The sequence below is a fragment of the Zonotrichia leucophrys genome, chromosome 10 (genome assembly GCF_028769735.1).
Source record: "Zonotrichia leucophrys gambelii isolate GWCS_2022_RI chromosome 10, RI_Zleu_2.0, whole genome shotgun sequence".
Taxonomy (NCBI): domain Eukaryota; kingdom Metazoa; phylum Chordata; class Aves; order Passeriformes; family Passerellidae; genus Zonotrichia; species Zonotrichia leucophrys.
The window spans coordinates 12,620,955-12,641,920 of NC_088180.1; the positions used below are offsets into that span (position 1 = coordinate 12,620,955).

The 20,966-nt window shown below is 49.7% G+C and overlaps 1 long non-coding RNA gene across 4 annotated transcripts in view; it reads right to left on the reverse strand.

Moving 5' to 3' along the window:
- Positions 1-20,966, reverse strand: part of LOC135452486 (uncharacterized) — a 43,010-nt gene that overhangs the window by 11,782 nt on the left and 10,262 nt on the right. For all 4 annotated transcript variants that reach the window (XR_010441627.1, XR_010441628.1, XR_010441629.1 and 1 more), the window contains one exon: positions 13,409-13,478. This is a non-coding gene — a long non-coding RNA (uncharacterized LOC135452486). The remainder of the gene's footprint in view (positions 1-13,408; positions 13,479-20,966) is intronic.

Sequence of the window (20,966 nt, forward strand, 5' to 3'; positions counted from 1 at the left end):
GAGAAGACGATGACAACGTTTTCCATATATGCAAATGCATCCACACAAGATACCCAGAGGGAGACAAAACAAAGAGACCTCAAAGAGGCTGGCTCTGAGACCCGCACAAAGCCAGATACCTCCGCACACGTACGGTATTTGCACGTGAGGACCCGTGCAATGCAGGATGCAGTGTTGCCCAGAGGTTCCCCCCAAATCTGAGCAGATATCAGCCTAAAGAAAGCCTGGTGGAGGAGCCCAGTGAAAGCTGTAAAGACAAATGCCACAATCCCACATCCTCCTACACAAACAGGTGCACCTTAGGAGTACAAAACTATTCCTGTCCTTTAGCTTAGTCAGAGAAGAGAAAAGCTGTGATGCAAACCCACATGAGCCCTGCCTTGGTGGGCAGAGGTAGCTCAGCTCCCCCGACATTGCTCCTGCAGTCAGATCCACCCCCTACACCTTTGTGTGATTTCCATAAGAGGAAAGCTAGGAAATTCCTGGACACTACTAAACAAGGTCAGGCAAAATGTCACACAGAAACCCAAGAATGTACATGAGGCATAACCAAAAATCACCTGTGCAAACATTTCTGCTTTAAAAAGGGAAAGTACTGCAAGGTAAGCAAATCTGTGCTTTTTATCCAAACAAGTGGTTGTGAGCAGTTTTATTGCCACATTCCTGTGCCCCAATACACAGGGATAAGTACTCGACACACAGTGACACGCAGGGACTCGGGGACAGAGCTGTTGTTTTAATAGGGCAATGAAGACAGCGAATGAAATAAAACCCTACAGAGATCAGCTTGCAGAACTCAAGGCTGAGAAAATCTATTTGATGGTAAAAGGAAACAAGGACACTCATGATTCTGCTCTCATTTCCATGCTGTAAATTTGGGCAGCTTTTACTGAACGCAATTAAATCCTCGCTTAGGATTTAACCTGGTGAAGCTGAGGGCAGACCTTGCTACAAAGACCCACCTCTGAGCTCTTCCCCTCAACTTGCTCTGCAGAGGCCAGCAGGAGCTGTGAGAAAACTGAGTGAAAAAGCAAGGGAATTCACAGATCCCTGCCAGTGTGGCCATTTCAAAGCCCCCTTCAGCTCTGTCTTGCCTGTTCTCTCCTTCCCCAGTGATTTGCTGCTTTGCTCATGGAGCTCTGGCTGCAGGGAACAGCCAGTACCAGCATGGCAAGCACAGAGACTCAATGGTTTTTGGGCATCTCCTTCCTTTCAGTTCCTCTAATGGGAACTGAAAACCTCAGCAAAGCCCCAACACATCCATTCCCTGCCTCTGGTGGGTGATCCTTCCTTTCCAAAACTGTTAGGGTCCCAGTGGGGATCCCACGCAAGACTCCTGCAAGAAACCCTGCAAGAACCTCTGTTATTAACACCTCTGACTATTCTTTACATTTCCCTTTATTTCAAGACAGGGCATTTAAAAGGTTTTTGCCCAACAGCACAGTTTAACACACTGAGTTTCCCAAGCAACAAGTAATACAACTCCTCACCTACTTGTACCACACAGGTAAAGTCACCTCAGGGCTGTGATCTTAAATCCATATGTGCTTTTCCCCATGGATGTTGAGAGCTGTAAATCTCAACATTTCATTAAACAGATCACTCAGAACAGATTGCCTCACAACATAACTTCTCGGCTGGCCACTACCCACGAGCAGATGATTTTACATGACATTTATTCATGCAAATTGCCGAGGCTGTAGTCTAGTTACCCAGCAAGAGCATAAAAAATTACAGTTTAGATGCATAAATGCTGGCACCATGAGAGAAGACACGATGAGACTGGACACACATCCCTGGGTTTCACATACAGTGCAACAAAACTTAGAGGGAATCCTCATCAGGTGGGGATTTATCAGGAATGACCCCCCCAAAATGATCCAGGGGAGGCAGAGAAAGGCATGTGTAAGGCTGCAAGGGCTACAGAGAAATGAACTTCTCCTGCTGCATGTGCAGAAACCTGCCATGGGGAGAGCACACGCAACATTTTACGTCACTCACAAAGCCTACTCTGTCCAATAAAGTGGGGAAGTAAAACAAAGCATGAAATCCAGGCATAAATTAGCATCCCTCTAGCCTAGCTTTATTTGTGCTGCTGCTGCTGTGGATTAGCATCTAGCTGGCTGACAGGCTGATAGGCAGACAGAAACAGGGAGAAATAATAAAAAAAAAAAAAAAATCAGTGGGTGTCTTTTTTCTTTATGGTTCCTGGGATGTCTGCCTTCAAAGTGCAGGCAGTGTTCATCCCTTTAGGACCCAAATTTTTCCATCTTCCTGTGAGAGCAGTAGGCTCTGTAGGAAAGCAAATCCCCCTGAGATATTTGTGCCTGCACCCTGTGGAGCCGGCACCCGTCATCCAACGCAAGCCCAGTGCAAACCTGTCACATCCCCAGCCAGCATCCCCCCGGCATCCACAGCTCCACTCTGCAGAGCACAGGAGCAGCTCTGGTGTGGGGCTGGGAGACCTTGGGGGTAGCACCTTGCCACGGGCACACACAGGGAGAAGACGCCCCGGGATTAGCTCTGGATCATGTTCACCATTGCTCGGGGCAGCTGCTTCCCTCACCGCTCGCAGCCACGGCTGGGTTTGGTACCTGATCCCAGATGACATGACCGGGATCTCACGCCGGCATCTCCTCTCAGTTTGTGTCAGAAATGTGTCACTGCCTGCTCCTCGGGCAGGAGGACCTGCAGAGAGCTTCCATCGGGCTGACACACAGCCTCCCTCTCCTCAGGGCTGCATGGCAAAATGAGTGGTCATCACCAGAGACATCCCTCCTCTCAGGGCTTGGTGGCCTCGCGCCCACCCGCCCTTTCCAAGCACAGCCATGGAAACATAGCACTAAAGAGGTGCCAGTCTTGACAGCCACCACTCCAGTCCTTCCCAAACCAGCCCTGGCAAAGGAGTCTTTCTGCCCTAGCAACTTCAGGCAGCAAAGAGCCGCTGGGAAGCTCCTCAGTGTGGAGGAGCTTGTGCACAAACTGGGAGAACAACAGCAATAAACTTGACTGTGGTAAAAGCAAAGCCCATTTCCACCCTCACTGAGCCATTCAGAGTTTGACTGGGCTCTCAGGTCGCAGGAGATTTCTAGTCCTTGCCTCTCTTTTAAGGAGCCAAACACAGAGCTCAGTTTTTAGGCTATGGAAATCAAATTTTCAGCCTCTTTTCAAAGGTGGCCTAGAAAACACAGACTAATTCTGCACAGCCATAAAGCAAGTCCCTCAGGAGTATAGCATGCAGTTCAAACACCCCCATGTCCCTCTGCCTGCCACCATGACTCCCACAGAGTGGGTCTGATCAGGGGATGGAAGTGTGAAAATTCCCCAAGATGCAGAGAATCCCTCCTCAGTAGAGCCCTTGCAGTTCTCAACCCCTCAGCACTGGCCCTGCTGATCTCTGGTGCCACAATCCCAGTAGATTGGCACTGCCTTTGGAGCATGGAACAGGCAAAGCCTTTCTTGCAGCAGGCATCTGGGGCCAGTTCTGCTTGCTCCATGCCCAAATGGGTCAACACAGTCAGGGTTTTCCCAAAGGAGGCAGAAGGGCACTCTGCAGAGCTTCGAGACAGCTGCAGCTGGAAATAGCCCAAGCAGAAGAGATGCATCCCTGTCCCTCCAGCCATGCCTTCCCTGGAGTGCTTGATCCAAGTCTGGAATAAAGCACACCATCACCATCCTCATCCCACTGCACGCAGCAAGACAGTCCCCTGCACATCCCTGCAGCCACAGAGGTATCTATGGAAACGTCCCATGGCATCAGTAGGGAGGTTTCTTTTAGGGGCTAGGAAGGAAGGAAAGAAGGATGAAGAGAGTGTAGAAACCGGAGCCTTTGTTTCCCAGCACTCAGCCATGCTGTTAATTAGGTAGCAGAGACCAGCCACTTCCTACCACATCCTCAAGCTCTTGCAGCAATAGCAGGCACTCCTTTAGTCTCTGTCCTTTGGGGATGAGAAGGAGGCAAGGAGGCACAAGTCAGTCAGAGCCTACAGAAATGCAACAAGCTGCAGGAAGGATCTTTCCTTTGCAAGGGAACAGGAACCTGATAGGCTCCCCGGCCAGCACTTATCTATGTGAACCATTTGTTTCCTCCCCAAGCTCTCAGCTTGCTCTGACACATCACCCATTCCCCTGATTGCAAGCAAAATGAGTCAGATGGGTCCCAGCCTTGCACCCACTCAGAATTCCTCTATTTCTACCCTGCTCCTCAGTGCCACGCCATCAGAAAGCTCAGCCTGGGGACTGTGCAGGACCACAACTGCCTTAAGAGCTTGGTACAGGTCCAGACTCACACATGCAGTTTGCCCTTCATTCTGGGGCGCTCCAGTACACTTCTGCATGAGATAAATTAAAACTCACACTGGCAACAGCACATTCAGACAAGCAGCCACTGGGACCAGGGCAATACCTATGAAATGTAACACAAATGGGCTGAAGGAGAACATTCCCTTGAGTCACTGGTCCAAATGGCAGCTTGGGACATGTCTGCAGCAGCCTGGGGAGATTCTGCACAGTACCATGAGGACACCACAGAGACAGCATCTCCTTCTCTGGCTCTTAAGCAGAGTCTTCCACAGTGCTGCACACAGTACATGACCTCTCAGTTAAAGCAACAACCAAATAAATTTTAAAAAGCATTTTTTTTCTGAGTCCTGGCAGCATGGAAGTCAAACACTGTTTTTCAAGCTGTTCCCAGAATGAGACAGAGCCACATGTATCCACAGGCACAGCCAATCTGCATCTGTACAGCCTTGTTCCCACCACCTTCATTAGCACATACAGAGATGTGCATCCCTCTCTTGTAGAATAGGGACCAACATCACCAATTATTACCTTCTGGAGCACAGACTTCTGTGCCCAGGGCCATAAAACAGTGGCTGGGACCCCTCCTGAGAGTCCTCAGTATGTCTAGGGGCTTAAACAAGACCCAAGCCAGCCGCTATCCAACCCAGTGGGATCCATGACATTTTGAGTTGTCAGTCTCTCTTTTCCTCCCTGTTCGGGTGTTACACAGCATCCTGCACTGTCAGCCTCGAGCTTTGAGTCTTGATCCCCAAAATTGCTAAGATTCATTCCAAAAACCAACTAATTGGAGGAGTTTTCTTCAGACTGATAATGCCTAAGCCCTACAAGGTCTTTGACTTGTTTCCAGAATTTTCCCTGCAATTAAGATGTCCCTAAATACATTTCTTGTTAGCATAATTCTATTAATTTTAAGTGAGAACTGAGACTTTTAAACAGTCCTTGATTACAGTTGCTGGAGGTTTGCAATAGACACCCCAAATCCCAAGGTTTGCTCTAAAACCTTTGTGAATTATTCTAGTCCAGCCTTGCCAGCTGCTCTTCTACCCAAAAGGCACCTTCCCTTGAGAGCAGGATAGTAGAAGAAGGGAAGAAAGCTGGAAAACAGCCATTTCTGGGACTACAAATGAAATCAGGAGGAACAGTCCCAAAAGCCTCTCTTAGCCTTGGCCACCAGCAGCAGCTACTCATGAAGCTCCCACCAAGTGAGAGCCAAAGGAAGAGACACATTGATCCTGCCTTGCTGGATTTTATGCCAAGCTTGTCAGCAAGGCACGCTCAGCTTTGGCTGCCCAGCAAATGCAAACCTCTCCTTTGTGTGGCTTTCTGGGCACCTCCCGCTGCCCTCCCTAAATCCCAAAGCCAGCAGCATCCCTTGGAAGGTGCACACCATGCCAGAGGCAGCAAAGACGTGCTCCTTGCAGCCTCCCGGCCCCAGGCCTTCTGCCAACACCATCCCAACATGGGGCACACAGGCAAAAGAGCTGCCGGAGGAATCCACACCGAGCGGCGCTGAGCACGACCTTTCTGCTTTACAATGGTAACCTGAATCCTAAATACTGGATTTCTAGGCACGCATTAAAGCCATGAGACAATGGAGACGGCGAGGCTGGGGCTGGCTGCAAGCCAGCTCCATGCCGGCCCCGCCAGCGCCCGATGTTTCCCATTTCCCTCTTTTTTCACCATGGCAGATAAGCTAAGTCCCCCTAAGCCAGGAGGCAGGTGCATGCAGAGCTCACCCCTGGCTTGGGGACTTGTGTGTGACTCACCCCCCATAGAACGTGGATGCCCAAGAAGACCCACAGAGGTGGTTGCTTTCCTCTCTCCCTCTCTCTCTCATATGAGCATTGCTTCTCCTTTAATTGGTTTCATTCATGGCGGCCCTTTGCTAAATGTAATTATGCCAGGCTCTCTCCATCTGTCTGCGTTCAGGAAGAGACATCGCTCTCACTGTTTTTATCTTCAATCTTTATTTCTGCATTAATCCCCGCTCTGCAGCTCACATGTACAACAATGTCCAGGACCTCCTGAGGACATACAGACACATAATGAAGAGCAGGATTTGTCCCTGGGTCTCTCCTGGCTGGAGGACATTTTTTCACAGGGAAAGCCCCATACCTCAGTCACTCTGTAACATCTACATCTCTCAACGATACCTCCACAAGCCAGTTCTTTTGCAGACACTCAAGAGTTGTCTGTGAGCCCAGGCAAGTGGAGACGGCTTGATTTTGTCTGCATCACAGAGATGTCTCTGCCCTGTCTTCCCAAGCCCACTACATAAAGGTAGCAAGATGTCTGCTTAGGTTGACATGGACCGCTTTTCACATGGAGACAGCATTCAGTCCCAAAGTACCACACTCATTTTCCTTTCCAGGAATGCAGACAGGGTGAACACGGCTGAGCACAGGGATTAAAAAACCTCAGCTCTGCAAGGGCAGCTCATAGCTGCATAGCTGAGGCTGCAAAGCGCCCAACGCACCCAGAAGGATTTCATCCCTTGGGGATTCATTACCCAAGATCCTTACACCTTCCTCAGCCAGGGTAGGTAGATCTTGGGGGAAAACACAATGCTAAAGGAGCTGTTGGTTTATCGAGAGACCAAACCCAGTGACACAGACCCTGGGCAACCAAGCACCATCTGGTGACCGCCGGCTCCCTACACAATAGCCCACGTTGGCATGTTTATGATAGAGACCAGAGGCGGATTCCCATTATCCCCATCAGATCCTGTGATGTGGTTTCAGGAGAAGGACCATGAGAAGCAGATGGGATGGCAGAAGAGAAAAGAACGCAATGAGACAGACAGACAGGGGAGATTTATATGAAGCTAAAGCGCATACCCATAAACATGGGATAAGTAAATAGCATGTAAGTATGAAATTAAATGCAGGGAATCCATGGCATCCAGTAATCAGTCAAATATCTCCTTCACCTCTTTTTCAGTTTATCATCGGCATTTTAAAATGAGATATTTATGCCAATAAGTAAGCCAGTTGTATATTGTAACCCTGCAAATATTGGCTTGGATCTGAGAGATTCGTCCCGACAGACAATTCATTTTTACAGTTATTTTTGGACTCCCGGCTTTCGTGGAACACCGGCTCTCTGTGTTGGATTTTATGCCCCTGAAATGTATTTACAATGCATGGCATCTGTATTGTGCATTACACACTTAAATCATTGCATTTCATTCATCGCTTGTAAAAAAAAATATTGCAATATCCTGAAGCTCTGAATACTCAAATTCAAAATATAACTGCTGCATTTTCAGAGTAATGCTATAAAATAATGTTGTATTTTTAGATAAAGGAGGGAAAATTGATCATGAGGAACATGGATTCCCAAGATCTGGGAAGAAGGGGAGCTTGGATTTCACACCACGATAAATGGGTAAAAAAAATAAAACTAAAAGCTGAAAAACCCACAAAGGTTTATTATCTAAACAAGAACATGGAAACATTTTGTCACTTAAACAAAGGGAGGAGGGCGGGGGAGGCTCCGCATCCTTGGCTTGCTCTCTGCAATGGACAAATACTATCAGAAACAAAAAGCATGGCATAGTTAGCAGGAGCTCAGCGCTTTACAATTAATGGTTTGTATTTAAGTTCCTTTTAGGGGAAGCCTTCTGCAATTGGGGGTAAAAAAATTTCTTGGTTTTAAAGCCTTCTGTCATTGTTGCCCACAAGCAGAAGAGAAAGGCGCTTTCTTTGTCATCTGGGGGTTTATGGCAACACCTTAATATGTCCTTTTCATAGGTGAAGCAAGGCACACAAAGCAGCCGCGTGCCAATGCGTCCCCCCCGCCACCAGCAAAATAAATAAATGGAGGAACGCGGGGACGGCCGCCGTCGTAATCCCTCGGCAAAGAGGCAGCGAGGATGGTCTGGCGGGGTAAATATCGCACGTCTCCTGCCAAACCCCGCGTGGGCTATTGTCCCACCACCCCTTTTAGATGTCATTAAGGATTTTTCGCATACAACCAAACGAGCGGAGGGGATGAACGTGCTCGCCTCTTCCCCACCAGTTGGAGAAGCCATGACGAGGCGGCTGGGAGCCGGCGCAGGAAAAACACAGGGCAAATTAGGAAGTATGTTAATTCAGTTAATATCACAGAGGGGCTGGCGGGCGGTGGGGGGGAGGTGTGTGCGCAGATTTTCCGCCCGAGGAAGGAGGTGGCAGAGAAAGAACTGGGGCATGCCAGCTCCCGTTATTGTTCTGCCTTCATCGGTAATTAGCAAGATAAGGAGGGGATGGCGTGAGGGAGGCAGCGTGGCGAGGACAAGGCAGCGCTGCACCCCACCTCATGCCCATGCGGCCATCTTACAGGCGGCGCTCGCCTCCCGCAAAATGGCCGCCGGGGCCCACACTGCCTCAGGCCTGCAGCTGGCCCATCCCAGCGGGCTCCCCTCCGCCAGCCCCGAGGCAGTGGGCACCCGGGAGCAGTGGCAGCCAGCAAAGGGGGCCCCAGGAGAAAAGGAGTTGCCATGGTGGACCAGAGTGCGCTGGCGAGCGGCCATTTTAGCCCAGGCCCTGTTCATGGCGCCAAGGCGCTGGGCGCGCGGCACTCCCACAGCTCTCTCCCCAGCCCTCCTGGCTGCAACAATCTTGGTACACTTCTCCTTCACCAGGTAGCACACACTGCCCAGGCCCTGCCCATGGCCACAGAGGCAGCTGTGCCCTTGCCGTGGCTTTACCGTTGGACATGAGCGGGTTACCCCACACAGCCTGCCTCACTGTGTCTCTGAGTTCTGAAGGCTTCCAGACACTGGAGTGACCCTGGAAGACACGGCCTGGACAGATAGAGCATTCTGAGAGCTACAAGGCAAGATGTCACCTGCCCAGCCATCACAGAGTGAGTTATAGGCAAATTATGCCTTTCTCCTGGCCAAAATAAAATAAATCCCAAACCAAAACTGCAGTGATATCAGTAAAGAAGACATGAGCTTCCTAAACCGTAATTTAACACAAATTTAAAACAAGGTCAGTTATAAAATGCATGGTTACACAGACGACACAGACAAAGCTACTGATACATTTCTCACTCCATGGGAGCTTTACAGTGGGCACATCAGTGCTGCTCAGTTCTCCAAATGAGCAACACCAAATACCAACCAAGGAACTCTCATTTCTGGTCTTGGGCTGCCGTCAGGACAAGACCAGCAATTACTGACACTAAAGCAGAACTAGGAAGCATTTAATGTATCTTTAGCTATGATGGGACTACTTCAGATGATGCAATAGGCACACAATGCACGTTGAAAATTCGGCTTCTGCTCCAGTACTCTGTGGAGAACCAGAGGGTGATTGCAACTGCATGCAGGCAGGGCCATGTTATACATCTCAGCTAGACAGTGAAACATAAGGGATGGCAGGCTAGCTGCTCCGCTCCAGGGTTGTCTACACGGAAAACCACACCATTATAATGACAGCACTATAGGTCAACTGCTGCTGCTCCTCGCCACGCTGGTGCACATCTTCACTCTTAAACTGGCTTTCTCCAGTTTAGCTTAAACTGCTTCCAGCGTGACATCACTGGTATACAGGAGAGTCCTGCCTTCTGCTAAAGTAAATACCCACAGAGGTTGTACGAGTACAGCTCCTTGCTTTAAAATCCGCCCCCCAACCGTACGTCTGTAGCCAGACCTGCCCTTCGGCTAACCTTTCTGTACTCTGCACACTCCTGGGCTGTTCACAGTGCCCGTGAAACACTATTACACCCTGCTTCCCTTGGGTGCTAATCCTGCTTGTCAACCCAAAGGCAGAAGCAGACGGTGGCTTGGCATTTTGATTACGTTGTGATCTGTTTGAACCTTCCAGATTCTTTTGATGTCTGTGCAAATTTGAAAGGGGGAGCCTTCATCCCCCACAATGAAACTCTGCTACCGCATGGTGAACCATCTCGGGACTCCTATGTCCATAGCCACTGCTAGATTTGAAGCGGGGAGGGGAGTTGCAGCTCCTCCAGGAAGAGTCTGAATTTCAGACTAACCAGTTCTGGCCCTGAGCAGAGAACACTACAGGGACAGCGTGTTGCTCTTCAAACAAATGCATGCGTAGGGGAGTGTGCGCATGCACAGAGACACCAGATTTATACAAATAGATGCATTCATAGGAAAATGCAAATAGCATCCTCTTCCATCCCAGGCTCCCTTCGAGCTCCTGACATCCCAAGGTTTCAGAGGAGTACAAGGGAGCCTCAGATCAAACATTAGCCCTGCGGGGGTTCCCTCAGGGAAGCAGCCATGCACTGGGGTCTTTTCCCCGCTTCCATGTGAGGTTTCCCGACCCGGCCTTCCGTGGGTGCTCAGTTCTGACACGCGTACGACACGCGCGCGCGCATGCAGAGCCTTGCTAAAAGGTGCTCTGGGAATTGAGCTCCACTTCCTCTTTCTCCTGAATCAATTGTCATAAACCAGCTTTTGTTTTATTTTTAACAAAGCGACAGAATTAATCTCCACACGCAGCCCTTGACACTCCCACGGCCCTGTCCTTTAACAGAACAAGGTGTCCAGGGCCCCTGAGGACATGGGCACGGGGAGACAGCAGGCTAAGAAAGACCAGGAGAGGATGCTTTCTGGGTGCACAGAAATCCCCTGCTCCTCTCTTGAGCCCATTGCATGGCAGGCAGAGAGGTGGTGGGATGGGAAGGGGATTGGGTGGATGGTGGGCAAGGCAACTTCCAACCTCTCCAACCCAATCTCCAGCTGTTCCCTTTATCCCCTACCCACTGGAGTACCCACTTTCAACCTGCATTTTACCTTGCATTCTGTTCCTCTTGCTCTTCAGTGCCAGCAAGAGGTGACTCCTGCAGTACCATTGCACAATCAGTGGGCTGATGGGCAACCTGTGACAGCCTGAGCTCTGCCTGCCTGTGGCAAACCCCTGTCTCCAGCAAGGCCAAGGACTCATCTCTCCTCCTCCTCCTCCCATCCCACATACCCAGGTTCAGGACTCAGACACATATGGAGACATTTCTTGATGAAACCTATCAGTGGGTGAGTGGCAGCTGAGCAGGTACTGAGCAAGACGTGGGGCCAGACAGCAGCCAGGGGGGAAGGCAGCGGGTGGAGGGAACGTGCCTCGGGAGGAATACTCACAAAGGGCTGCTTTCATTAATAAAACATTCCCCCCTCGGTTGCCTTTTGATTTGGGTGTAAGAATTAACCCCATCTGCCCAACAGCACGCTACCTACCAAGTCATCTCTGCTGAGGAAGGCTGTCTGACGTGTCTGCTCAATTGCCTGGCTTCCCACTGCCCATGTTCCTTGGCAGCCCAGACCCCTCCAAACAGCTCACCAGCCTCGCTGGGTCTGCCCTATGGAAGAGATCCTCTTCTCACAACATAGATTAGACCCAGTGAAAATAGGCTTAGTGAAAAGACCATTTCACTATTAATGCCACCCCTCCACAACCCCCCCCCCCCACCAGCTTCACACTCTCTCACAACCAGAAAGATTATAACAAATCCTGGTCACCTTTTGCCCCTGCTAACTACTGCTCCAGTCTTTGCACCGCATGCCTTCTACCACGAGTAGAGAGCTGGGCACAGGGAGTACTTATATATATACACACACATCTATCTAGTCAGCACTGGAGGTGTTCAGCTGCACAACACACATCTCCCTGCACAGCATCTCGCCTTGTCACAACACCCCAACCCATCCCTCTCTGCTGTAATTGCAGCGCCTGGTCCTTGGGCATCAGCAGAAAGTTGCAGCAAATCCTACGTTGGTTAAAGCACAATCTGTCCATTCAAAATTGGTGGGGGGTTGCTTTTAAATCACTGAGACATTTCTATTCCCTTTCTGTTTAAAGTAAAACCGAGATGCAGAGATGCCTTCGAACCGACAGCCCCTTCATTTTTCCAGAGGTGTGTTTTAATGAGTGACTCGCCTTCCAAAAAGGGGCCGGCAAAGGGGAAGGACGGCAGATTCTCCACACAAATTCAATAGCTGGTAGGTTGCCATGGGCTAAAGCATTTCTTTGCACACATGAAGGGAAGGGACTCCAGAGCACTAAGGGTTTTGCCTCCCATGAGTTATAGCTCTACCCTTCAAGAGCGGAATAAATGCTTTATCCCATTGCAGCCTGTGATGTATTCTACATAGATGGATTGATTTCCCCTATTGTTCTTAATAAATCCTGGCGCATGAAGAAACTCACTGCACAGCCATTTTTCCTGCCTTGTTCTAACTTGCAGGAGTAATAAGGGTCAGATGTGACTGCAGTGGGAAGCAGGCCGTACGTGAGGCTGTGCTTTGTGGGATGCAGTGGGTGTGCTTGCAGGGGCTTGGTGGGTGCAGACAACCAGCTCCCTCTTCCCTGTTTATTCCCCCTTTGAGTCGAAGCTGAGGGAAAAGGGAACCATGGCTGGGTACTGCAGCACTGGTGTGGCTCTGACAGGAGCAGCTACTGCCAAGCTGAGCCTGCACAAGCCTCCCAGATCTGCACAGGGAAATCTGCTCTGGCCTTCTATGACTTGAGCTCTCAATTGTGAGAGATAAATACATATATTGTATTGTCTGATAAATGCAGGGCTGAGCATTGCACCACTGTAGAGCCTTCCTAAGCACACCCAGCCCTCTGTTGTGCCCCGTCCATCATACCTGTCTCTGCCCATGTCCCAGCTTAGAGTCCACACCACCAACACAGAGGCTCCTCTTGTTTTTGTTTGTTTGGGGTTTTTTAAAATCAAAATGCCAAACCAACCCCCTCTCAATTACTCCCAACAGCACAACTCAGAGCCCCAGATTGTTAAAAGGTTCTCTCCCTCCATACCATCTTTTCTACTCACAAGGTTGACATCCACCCTCTTTTACTGCTACAGGAGGGTGGTTTGCTGGACACAGCTTTGCTGGTGTCCAGCAAGGAGGCACTGCTGGGCTCCAAGAAGCAGGTGGCTCTGCACAATCCTGCCTTGGCCACCTGCCTCCATCCAGGCTCCCTGGATTATCGCTGCTGGTCTTCTCTAGCAGCAGCTAACAACTGGCCCTGATTCAAAAGCCTGGCTGGGAATTTGGCTGGTAGAGAGAGGGAGGGATCAGGTAAAAGAGCTGGTCTCCCATGCATGAGTTGGACTCAGTCCTTCAGCAAGACTTCCAGGGACTCACCTCTCCTTGCTCAGGTGGAGACGTCCCAGCCCTTCCCAAGGCATCCCACTCCAGGAACTCTCAGTCATGTCTGATTAAGGAAAAGAGAATTTGTCTCAATTAGAAAGAGGTTCCCATATGCGTGGACGGATGTCAAGTAATTACCGCATGTCACTCACGTTTGGAAAAGAGACCTTAAATTTGGGGCCATGCAAACTTGCACACACAATTGCAAGTGAGTTACAGACCTTGGCATGCTCCAGAGCATACGTTGTGTGGATGCTTTCAAGCCCATCCCTCGGCTGAAATACACCCAGCCACGTAAAATACAGCCAGACACGACCCCGTTCTCTAATAAGGAAATAAAGCCGAGTGGACCTGCATTGCCAGACCCCAGACAGCAACACTGTCTCTTTAATTTTCTCCCTGGCTATCTCATCCTTTGCACAAACTCTTTCCTCCCCGTGGCTTCTTCCAGCCTGGTGGGCAAAGTGGGAAAACATCATTAGGGAGGAAAAATAATTTAGTTTGTTAATCAGTATCCAGTGGTGGGAAACAAGAAAGACAGAGAGCTGGGCTGGCGGTTAGGGCTTAGGAAGGGCCAGCACAAAGCCCACCATTCATGACATCTGGGGCTGGGATTCTCATTGAATTAAACAGACACAAAGAGCAGAGGCATTTCATGCTCTCTTCACAAGAATTATCATATCTCCCTGGCACTAGGAAACCTTCAGCACAAGAGAGAGGGGGAGAGAGAGAGAGAGGGGAAAGCGGGCAGGCTGGGTAGAAATATGGGGCAGGGTAGAAGAGGCTTTGTTCCAGGGTTGGATTTATGGATGGGATGTGGCGCGTTGCTTTGCAGGGAGAGACAGGGCCCTGGCGCGCTGGGTCTAATAAGAATCAGCAAATGTGAAACAGGGGGCCCCTGTGTACCATGAAGCAGGGAAACCCACGTTTGACAAGCCAACAGAATAACCGCTCGCGTCTCAAGGCTGTGGAAGGATGCTGACGTTCCTACGAGATGTGTCGTCTTGTGTGTGTGTCAGCGAGGAGGGGGAGAAGGGGAGAGGCGAGGAGTATAAACAAGAGACCAGGCAGCATCGTTCAGTCATGAAAATTAATTAGCTGATGTGCAAACCATGGCTGCCTCTTCCTACTGCCCTGCAAGCATTCCCCATAAAGCTATGGTGTGTGCAGAGCCTGTGACTGGGAATGACAGGGGCAGATTAGGCAGCTCCTTGGGACACAAGCCTGGCAGCAAGAAACCCACAGCCCGTGCAGAAAAGGTGAGGAGGGGATGATTAGTGTCCTTGGGGAAGGGACAGAGCCCAGGGACCAGAAGAAAGAGAAAAGGGAGAGACCGGGCACCAAGCTGAGACCAGGAATCGTGTTGCTGCAGCAGCATAAATTGGGGTGGATCTCAAAAACCAGCCATTAAAAAACCAGAGGCTGGTGGACAGCAAAACCACTTAGGGTTTAGATCAGAAACTCTCTGGGGCAGGACCTGTCATCTCCTGCAGGCTCACACCATGGAGGCCTGTCCTTCTTGGTCTCTGGGCATTACCAGAAGATCTACTTTAAATACTAATTGCTCCATGATCAAGACCTGTGAGCTGCTGGGAGGCTCCCTACAGCATTACCTGTGGGAAGAGGGGATAGATCTCTGACCTCACATCCCCAGGGTAATTTGACCCTGTGCACTAGTGCCACAAGCAAATATTACTACCCAGTGATGAAGATGAGCAATTCCTGACCAACTTCATATATCCCATCCCCAAGCTTTGAGATCCTACTATAATGTAATGTTTATTCTTTGGCTGGAACAACCACAGAAGAATGAGGGTGCCAGGGAAAAGAGGAAAAAAAGGGAATGAAGGGATGCAGAAAGTGATTGGTAGGGAAAAAACAGAGAAGACTCTTTGACATGGAATGTGCACAGTGAACACAACGTGCTGGAAACAAAGGGATGCAAGGAGAGAGGAGAGGCTGGGATGGGCATCTCGGCAGACATGTAGGTAAAAGTTGAAAAGGAAGCACTAATTAGCACCCAGACCATCACTTTCCATTAATAGCTTGTCACCGTTTCCTTGATGTTGCTGAGAGCAGGGAAGTTGGTATGTGTGATGCTTACCTGTCTCTATCTCATTAACAGAAGTGAGGGTGAGAACAGATGTTTATTGCCTACATTCAGATAGACAGGCCCTTTGCTGAACTGAGAGGCAGGAGAGAGGGGGAAAGTTATGAAAGAGATGCTCATGAAACACAAGCCAAGCCCAAACAATGGAAACCCAAACGCAGGACACTTGGAAACCTGTGCCGATCCAGAAACGGCCCCAGGCAGGTATCAGGTTCCAGGAATTCTGGAAACACAAAACTGCTCAGTCAAATAATTATAACCCAGGGCAAATACACTGCCAGCTGGGGGAGAATGCTCTGGTATTGGCACAAGGTATGTGCAAGGGGCTGTGACTGCATTAGACCTGGGAAAGTAAAACAAAGGGCTGCTTACTTTCCAGACTGATTTGCTCAAGGTGTCCAGTCCACTCAAAAACAGACAGCCAAGCATCTTACTGAGAGCCAGAATGGAGATACCCACCAGTAAACAAAGGAAAAAAAGAAAACAAAAATGTGCTATTTCAGGCAAACATATATTTCAGGCTTTGCATATAATCACCTTTGGAGTAATTCTTCCAGCAGCTAAAAAAGAGATTATCCTTCCTATGTAAAACACAAAGGCCTCTCCTTTCCCTCCAACATGTGGAATGGCTCCTGACAGTGACATGGGAAAGAGGGAGTGTGCAAGGCAAGGCAAGGCAAGGCAAGGCAAGGACGCCAATCAGCAAGTACCTGCGAGGTGGTAGCACACGTCTGCTGGTGCGATGACGGGAGCGTGTGCATGTGTGCACATTCCTAGGGACACCCCCGCTTCCACCAGCACATAAATCCACTACACAAGCCAAAGGTTCCTCTACTGCAGGAGCCCAAACCTCCTTAGGAGGGAGCGAGGGAAAACCAAAGGCAAAGAAAACATCAAGGCAGGGACTGAAGGAACAAAGGCTTCCCCCCTTTCAGCTTGGAGACATCTTCTTGGCCATTTAGCTCAGATCAAGTGTAGGCTCTGTTGACTCCTCCACCTATTCAAACGAACACTTTCAATAGTCTGATGGGTCTTTTTTGCTCTACAGCTTCTCTACCCCTGTGTTTGACGTCCCCAGCCAATGCAGTTAATGCCACATGCAGAAATACTGCCCTGAAGAGCCCTCACTGAGATTGCGTGGTCAAGCACTTCAAACTTAGGAAGTGTCCAATTTATGGCTGTCCACGCAACCTTAATTCCACCTCGCTGTACAGCCACTCTGGACAGGAAAAGAGGGAGTGAGCTAAAAATAGGCTGTGACCGTGTCGTCAGCCTCGTAAGGGCATGGGCAGGGAGAGGCTGAATTAACGTCTCATGGTCAGAATGAAATCAGGTACCCCCCGACTTGCCAGCGCCTGCTTTGGTGCCTTCAACCATGTACATTTTTAATATACAGAAATCACGTGCATTCTAAACATACAGAAAAATGCATTATTTATAGCTAATAAATAATAGATTGTTTATATAAGCAAAAAGAAAAACAATTGTAGGCAAGTGTAACAAATTCCCCTTCCTCCACCCCGCACCCATCCCTGCTTCATCCTGTGTGGGCAGAGAGATTTTCAAGCCCCAAGCCTCGGCACAGATTTCTGCCACTATGAAATACAGGGCTAATGTTATCTGGCAGCGGCAGAAGGCTGCTCTCCTGGGGCCAGCAGAGAAGGGGACTGCTGGGGTTGGCAGTGCCCAGGCCAATGCACCCACATCCCCTTCACTTCTCCCTCCTGGCAAAAGCACACAGAGGAGTTTTCTCCCAGGAGAAGGGTCTGTGCTGGAAGGATATGACCAAAAGGTGGAAAGGCGTGATGGAGCTGGCTGTGAACACCCTCCCACCTTCCCTGGCTGGTCCACAGCTCTGCAATAAAGTGGTGGGAGTCCATGGTTTCACCCTGCTCCTAATCTGTTATTATTATTCCAGGGAAACAATAAATTTTAATTTTTCGCCCCCCCTCCTCAAGAGGCAAGCGAAGGGAAATCGTGATTCTGAACAATTCATAATTCAGCTAAACCTGAAAGGAATTTAAGGGACAAAGAACAGGCATTTCTCGACTCGAAGAGCTTCCCCCAGACGAATTTCAAGGGCCCACAGCAAACAATGGGAGTGTCAGAGGTTCTCAAAAAGAAAAAAAAGTTCAAGAATCTTTACAATAAAAAGTGTTAGGCAACACAGAGGTCAGAGCCAGCTCCTCCTATAATAAATAGCACGACTACCCTACATTAACTATAGGAGACATTTTAATGCAGTGCCTCAGCTTCGTGCTAATTATACTTTTTCACCATATTTTGAACCTAAGAAAAAATGTCATCAGTTAATTATAACAGATGAGGGAGTGTGAAGACTTCCTCAATAAATAATGCCTTGATATCTCATATCCAACAAGCTGCGTGCTCTGCTCTGAAGGTGCCCAGAAATATGTCCTCTCAGGAAATATATCAAGAACTGATGGTCCCATAAGCTGGCTTTGTTTCCAAGCCTTGATTTTCAGCCCAATAATTAAGTGATTTTTATGGATTGGGGAGAGTAAAGGTTGTGGGACTGCTGGAATGGTGCCAGAGAGAGTAAATGTTTAAAAATAAATAAATTCCTAAATCAAAATGAGATACAAGAGACCTCAACAAATTTCCCCTACGGCTGCACAGGTGAGCACACAGACACAATTTGGTTTCTGGACCCATGTCCCATCCTTCCTGCATTCGTGGCATCTCCATGGGAGACTGGCATGCACTGAAAAAGCCTGGTTTTAATGAAAGCAGGCCACTGCTGCCAGCATGCCACCAGGAGCCAGCCACCACTGTCCACCTACCCCGAGGAGGAGGAGGAGGAAGGCACCATGCCCCTGCTGCTGTGCCACCCTGGGCACTGCCCCTGCTGCACCCATCCCTGCCGAGGCTGCTGGGCATCCGGGGCCTGACGAGGTTCCTCAACTAAACCATCTTTCTTTCAGCTCCCTTCTCCACCTAGCACCCCTCACTTCCCCCTCTGAAGAGCCGGGATTTGGCGTGGGAAAGATGTCTTTGGGCTTTTCACAAATCCAGTATCCCCTTGAACCAAAACCAATTAGCCTGGCCCAAGGTCCTGCCATTGAAGGACTGTCCCTTCTTTTCAAACCCCCGCGGGCTCAATTGCTCTAAGGAGCCTGGATGTGAATGAGCAAAGCCCGCTTAAAGTGGTACTTAAGGCCAGACCAGGGTGAAGGAAAAGAGAAAGCCTCTATAGGAACAGCAAGCTGAGTTTCCAAGAGACAGCTAACTGCCGGAGATTGTGTTCTTTTGCTCCCCCCATTTTCTTTTTTTTACCCCCACTCCTTAGCTTTCGAGGCAAACGCTCCTAACCAAACCTGAGCCTCTGAATAAATATTAGAAAACACGAAAGCCAGAACCTCGTCCTGACTCTGTGCGGGAGCCCGCCTGTGGGAAGTGTGATGGCCCGGCCTCGTACGCCAGCTCTGGTCACAAACATGTGCACTCAGAGGGACAGAGGTATGGTGAGAAGCCCAAGATGATGTTTTTCCAGTTTGGGTGCTGGCAAACATCTTTCCAAGGTGACCAGGCTTGCGGGCACGAAACACCAAAATCCCCAACCTGGACGGGGCGACTCCCTGTACCGTGTGCTGGGGAAGCCAGTGTGGGCAGCCTCATGTCCATGTTATGCTGGTGGTCCCTGGTGACACCCAGAGACTCAGGGTGACTGAGGGGCTGCAGTATGGCAGGAGCAGTGCCAGGGTGACACGCAGTACCCACACCATGAACGGTGTGTGTGCACCACCTCGTGCCAGGCGCCTCAGTGCTGATGCCAAACCAGCACCTTCCCTCCAGCCACACAGACCAGGGTTTCCAGCAGGCAGCTGTGATCCCTCCCTGGTGGACGAGCAGCACCCATCCATGGCCACAGGTTGGATGGACCCTCCAAGCTCCTCGGTTCTGCCCTTTCTGCGGCGGCACAGACAAAGCCAGGGTAGAACAGTAGGTAAAGGGAGGCTCTGTCCATTTGCATCAAGGGTGCAGGCAGGGCATGGGAGTCAAGAGAGACAAAAGAAATGGCTGAGCCCAGCCTCAAGAGTGGAACTTGCCATTGCCAGGCAGTTCCACAAAAATGCCCATTGATGGGATTTCATCCATAACCAAGCGTGCACACTCACACAGCCTGGCTTCCAGGGGAGCTCCTTCCAATAGCAGGGCCTGAATAGCTCCTTCTCCACCTGACCCCGAGCCCTGGTGAGTTTGGCTGCCCCAGGTATTTGGTATAAAGCCCCTTCATCTCATGCACCAAGCCAAACTCACTGCATGGTGGACAAGTTTTAGGAAAATGTGGGAAATCCTGAGCTGGAGCACGCGATCTCCCAGAGCATCATTTCCGTGGGGTGAAACCCACGAACTGTATTTTCCATTCATCCCCCAATGGCACATGCTGATTCTTCTGTTCCTGTCTCCCTCTGCCCATCCCCAGCTCTGCCTGAAGAACAAAGACATCACAACCTGGCTCCAGGAACCTCACCCATGTTTGGCCTACGCTGCATCCTATTCTCCACCAGGAGAGCCCCATTGAGAAGAGAAAGAACCAGGAATGCCAGGACATGGACTCTCATCTCAGCACGCCCCAAAAAGACGCCTTCCCTTCTGGGTTTTGCCTATACAAGGGCAAAGACCCAACCAAACCAGCAGCTACCCTAACAGGGCAAAAAAGCCACAAAGGGAACTGTGTCCAGCCAAAATCCATCCCTGGCCCAAGGATGGACCCTTGGGGACCTCCCTTCCAATATGGCACTTAAAAAAAAAACAAACCAGAAAGCAGAGACCTGTCGGTGGGCTGCCAGGGACTCTCTGGATGCAGCGGGTATGCCACAGGCAGAGATTTGCTGGGGGGCTTCATCCACTGCCTCACCCCCAACCCACATACACAGGAGCTGGGGATTCTCATCCTGCTGTCCCCCATCACTCACTGACACCTCCCTTGTTAATTGAGGGGGTGCTGCCTTCACACCTCCTCGAGGCATCCATAGGTTCATGCCAACAATGGGGACAAAAATGAAGCATTAAAGCAGCAGAAAAAATTCAACCTCAGTTTCTCTCTCCTGGACGTTAAAGGCCAAATCGCTGAGTCCCTGTCTCAGTCCCCTTCGGGGGAACTGCCCTGGGGTAAGTGCACCAAGTACGTGGCTCAAAAAAATACCTGAAAAATCAGCTCAGCAGAGGTGATTTTGTGGAGAAAAAAAAAATAGTAAAAGTCAAGAGTGGTTTCTGACCAGCTGATTGAATAGCAAGGTGAAAAGGCTGGCATCAATCCTTTGTAAGAGTTCTCATGTAGACACGGATTTCCACACTTCCATTTTATTTCATAAAATTATATATATATATATGTATTTATATATACACACACAAAGACATTTATTATATGTGTGTATATTTTTTTTTCCTCAGATCCTCTTTTTATATTTTCACCTT